Consider the following 5,529-nt stretch of genomic DNA (forward strand, 5'->3'; position numbering starts at 1 on the left):
ATCGAGAGGAATGTATATCTGTATGCAATCGACCGTCACAAGAATAGGATGAGTCCTACCAAGACAGCCAAGATGGCATCCTATTGCTGCACCGTAATGCAATTCAACAACTTCCCAAGTTGTGGTGCACGTAAAGGTGCAGGTTTAATTTGAAGTTCATCACGTAGAGCATATTGTTTCTACGACCTGTCCAGGAGCTACACTGGTCCAGCTCATCATGGTGATGTGAAATGTCAACCGAAGAAAAAGGAAATTACTGAAAAGAGCTACACCTAGAAAGAAAGGCAAATGATTTTGTGGCTATTAAGAATGCTGCAATGGAGATACTCGGAGTAAAATGTGCAATGGAGCTCCCTAATGATGTTCAAATGCTCTTCCATCTTCTATCAAATTATAAGGATGGGGATGAGATTCTTATTGAAAATCATCCATGGCTAGTGACAGAGAAAGAGAAAATAAGCCTTTTCAATGACATGTATACACATGCGGAAATTCTGGGAAAGAAAGATCAAGCAAAAGATATCAGAATTAAACAACATACCTTATGGCAATGGGGCTAGGAAAATAAGAATTCAGAGGAATGCATATCTGGATGCAATCGACCGTCACAAGAATAGGATGAGTTCTACCAAGACAGCCAAGATGGCATCCTATTGCTGCACCGTAATGCAATTCAACACCTTCCCAAGGACTACTCAGTGGTTGTGGTGCACGCAAAGGTGCAGGTTTAATTTGAAGTTCATCACGTAGAGCATATTGTTTCTACGACCTGTCCAGGAGCTAAACTGGTCCAGCTCATCGTCGTGATGTGAAATGTCAACCGACGAAAAAGGAAATTACTGAAAAGAGCTACACTAGAAAGAAAGGCAAATGATTTTGTGGCTATTAAGAATGCTGCAATGGAGATACTCGGAGTAAAATGTGCAATGGAGTTCCCTAATGATGTTCAAATGCTCTTCCATCTTGTATCAAATTATAAGGATGGGGATGATATTCTTATTGAAAATTATTCACGGCTGTTGACAGAGAAAGAGAAAATAAGCCTCTTCAATAACATGTATACACATGTGTAAATTCTTGGAAAGAAAGATCAAGCAAAAGACATCAGAATTAAACAACATACCTTATGGCAATGGGGCTTGGAAAATAAGAATCCAGAGGAATGCATATCTGGATGCAATCGACCATCACAAGAATAGGATGAGTTCCTACCAAGACAGCCAAGATGGCATTCTATTGCTGCACCGTAATGCAATTCAACACCTTCCCATGTTGTGGTGCACGCAAAGGTGCAGGTTTAATATGAAGTTCATCGCGTAGAGCATATTGTTTCTACGACCTGTCCAGGAGCTACACTGGTCTAGCTCATCATGGTGACGTGAAATGTCAACCGAAGAAAAAGAAAATTACTGAAAAGAGCTACACTAGAAAGAAAGGCAAATGATTTTGTGGCTATTAAGAATGCTGCAATGGAGATACTCGGAGTAAAATGTGCAATGGAGCTCCCTAATGATGTTCAAATGCTCTTCCATCTTCTATCAAATTATAAGGATGGGGATGAGATTCTTATTGAAAATCATCCATGGCTAGTGACAGAGAAAGAGAAAATAAGCCTTTTCAATGACATGTATACACATGCGGAAATTCTGGGAAAGAAAGATCAAGCAAAAGATATCAGAATTAAACAACATACCTTATGGCAATGGGGCTAGGAAAATAAGAATTCAGAGGAATGCATATCTGGATGCAATCGACCGTCACAAGAATAGGATGAGTTCCTACCAAGACAGCCAAGATGGCATCCTATTGCTGCACCATAACGCAATTCAACACCTTCCCAAGGACTACTCAGTGGTTGTGGTGCACGGAAAGGTGCAGGTTTTGTTTGAAGTACATCAAGTAGAGCATATTGTTTCTACGACCTGTCCAGGAGCTACAGTGGTCCAGCTCATCATGGTGATGTGAAATGTCAACTGAAGAAAAAGGAAATTACTGAAAAGAGCTACACTAGAAAGAAAGACAAATGATTTTGTGGCTATTAAGAATGCTGCAATGGAGATACTCGGAGTAAAATCTGCAATGGAGCTCCCTAATGATGTTTAAATGCTCTTCCATCTTCTATCAAACTATAAGGATGGGGATGAGATCCTTATTGAAAAAATCATCCACGGCTGGTGATACAGAAAGAGAAAATAAGCCTCTTCAATGACATGTATACACATGTGGAAATTCTGGGAAAGAAAGATCAAGCAAAAGATATCAGAATTAAACAACATACCTTATGGCAATGGGGCTTGGAAAATAAGAATCCAGAGGAATGCATATCTGGATGCAATCGACCGTCACAAGAATAGGATGAGTTCCTACCAAGACAGCCAAGATGGCATCCTATTGCTGCACCGTAATGCAATTCAACACCTTCCCAAGGACTACTCAGTGGTTGTGGTGCACGCAAAGGTACAGGTTTAATTTGAAGTTCATCAAGTAGAGCATATTGTTTCTACGACCTGTCCAGGAGCTACACTGGTCCAGCTTATCATGATGATGTGAAATGTCAACCGAAAAAAAGGAAATTACTGAATAGAGCTACACTAGAAAGAAAGGCAAATGATTTTGTGGCCTTTAAGAATGCTGCAATGGAGATACTCGGAGTAAAATGTGCAATGGAGCTCCCTAATGATGTTCAAATGCTCTTCCATCTTCTATCAAATTATAAGGATGGGGATGAGATCCTTATTGAACATCATCCACGGCTAATGACAGAGAAAGAGAAAATAAGCCTCTTAATATCATGTATGCACATGCGTAAATTCTTGGAAAGAAAGTACAAGCAAAAGACATCAGAATTAAACAACATGCCTTATGGCAATGGGGCTTGGAAAATAAGAATCCAGAGAAATGCTTATCTGGATGCAATCGACCGTCACAAGAATAGGATGAGTTACTACCAAGACAGCCAAGATGGCATCCTATTGCTGCACCGTAATACGATTCAACACCTTCCCAAGGACTACTCAGTGGTTGTGGTGCACGCAAAGGTACAGGTTTAATTTGAAGTTCATCAAGTAGAGCATATTGTTTCTACGACCTGTCCAGGAGCTACACGTGTCCAGCTCATCATGGTGATGTGAAATGTCAACCGAAGAAAAGGAAATTACTGAAAAGAGCTACACTAGAAAGAAAGGCAAATGATTTTGTGGCTATTAAGAATGCTGCAATGGAGATACTCGGAGTAAAATGTGCAATGGAGCTCCCTAATGATGTTCAAATGCTCTTCCATCTTCTATCAAATTATAAGGATGGGGATGAGATCCTTATTAAAAATCATCCACAGCTAGTGACAGAGAAAGACAAAATAAGTCTCTTCAATGACATGTATACACATATGGAAATTCTGGGAAAGAAAGATCAAGCAAAAGACATCAGTATTAAACAACATACCTTATGGCAATGGGGCTTGGAAAATAAGAATCCAGAGGAATGCATATCTAGATGCAATCGACCGTCACAAGAATAGGATGAGTTCCTACCAAGACAGCCAAGATGGCATCCTATTGCTGCACCATAACGCAATTCAACACCTTCCCAAGGACTACTCAGTGGTTGTGGTGCACGCAAAGGTGCAGGTTTTGTTTGAAGTTCATCAAGTAGAGCATATTGTTTCTACGACTTGTCCAGGAGTTAGGCTCATGTATGCCCTGCAAGCAAGCAGAGGGTGAGATTAAAGCAACCCTGAAGTAAGAAGGACTTAGTTCAATAGTTGGAGAGTTTAAGTCGACTTACTATACATGGATACTTGGATAGAGTTAAGTGGATGGGATAGATAGGCTTATACTTGTTGATTCTTTCTTCTGTTGGCACAAACTGATGGTGCCACTAGATGATAAGTAGTTTGTCTGTTCTTGTTACTGTCTTGCTAAAGACCTAGATAATCGGTACGTGCATCACAACATGCTATACTTTGTGGAACATGGTCACTGTGGATAGCAATAAACAAGAAAAGGCATTGGGAGAAAATGATAGAAACAGAGATTGTAGTTTTCTGGGTATGAGATGCAGTCATGAACATGGTTAGTGAGTCATGACACAAGGTGGCAACAACGCTTATGAATAACAAGTTTTAAAGCGAACTATTCTTATACATATTTTTTCCACATTTTCAATATCACGATCCAGAAATGGGTGGTTCTTTTGCGCACGAGAAAGTAGCGAAAGTCCCTGAATGGCCAGTTGAGCCTTAATGATCTCAGCTACACTGGTTCAGCTCGTCGTGGTGATGTGAAATGTCAACCGAAGAAAATGAAATTACTGAAAATAGCTACACTAGAAAGAAAGGCAAATGATTTTGTGGCTATTAAGAATGCTGCAATGGAGATACTGGGAGTAAAATGTGCAATGGAGTTCCCTAATAATGTTCAAATGCTCTTCCATCTTCTATCAAATTATAAGAATGGGGATGAGATCCTTATTGAACATCATCCAAGGCTAATGACAGAGAAAGAGAAAATAAGCCTCTTCAATGACATGTATACACATGCGTAAATTCTGGGAAAAAAAGATGAAGCAAAAGACATCAGAATTAAACAACAATTCTTATGGCAATGGGGCTTGGAAAATAAGAATCTAGAAGAATGCATATCTGGATGCAATCGACCGTCAAAGGAATAGGATGAGGTTCAACCAAGACAGCCAAGATGGCATCCTATTGCTGCACCGTAATGCAATTCAACACCTTCCCAAGGACTACTCAGTGGTTATGGTGCACGCAAAGGTGCAGGTTTAATTTGAAGTTCATCACGTAGAGCATATTGTTTCTACGACCTGTCCAAGAGTTAGGCTCATGTACGTCCTGCAAGCAAGCAGAGGGTGAGCTTAAAGCAACCCTGAAGTAAGAAGGACTTAGTTCAATAGTTGGAGAGTTCAAGTCGACTTACTATACATGGATACTTGGATAGAGTTAAGTGGATGGGATAGATAGGCTTATACTTGTTGATTCTTTCTTCTGTTGGCACAAACTGATGGTGCCACTAGATGATAAGTAGTTTGTCTGTTCTTGTTACTGTCTTGCTAAAGACATGGATAATCGGTACGTGCATCACAACATGCTATACTTTGTCGAACATGGTCACTGTGGATAGCAATAAACAAGAAAAGGTATTGGATAGCAACATGCTATACTTTGTCGAACATGCTATACTGTTCTTATGTATATTTTTTCCACATTTTCAATATCACGATGCAGAAATGGGTGGTTCCTTTGCGCACCAAAAAGTTGGGAAAGTCCCTGAATGGCCAGTTGAGCCTTAATGATCTCAGCTACACTGGTCCAGCTCATCATGGTGATGTGAAATGTCAACCGAAAAAATAAGAAAAATGTCAACCGAAAGAAAGATCAAGCAAAAGATATCAGAATTAAACAACATACCTTATGGCAATGGGGCTTGGAAAATAAGAATCCAGAGGAATGCATATCTAGATGCAATTGACCGTCACAAGAATAGGATGAGTTCCTACCAAGACAGCCAAGAT

This window comes from Setaria italica, chromosome I (genome assembly GCF_000263155.2).
Source record: "Setaria italica strain Yugu1 chromosome I, Setaria_italica_v2.0, whole genome shotgun sequence".
Classification (NCBI taxonomy): Eukaryota; Viridiplantae; Streptophyta; class Magnoliopsida; order Poales; family Poaceae; genus Setaria; species Setaria italica.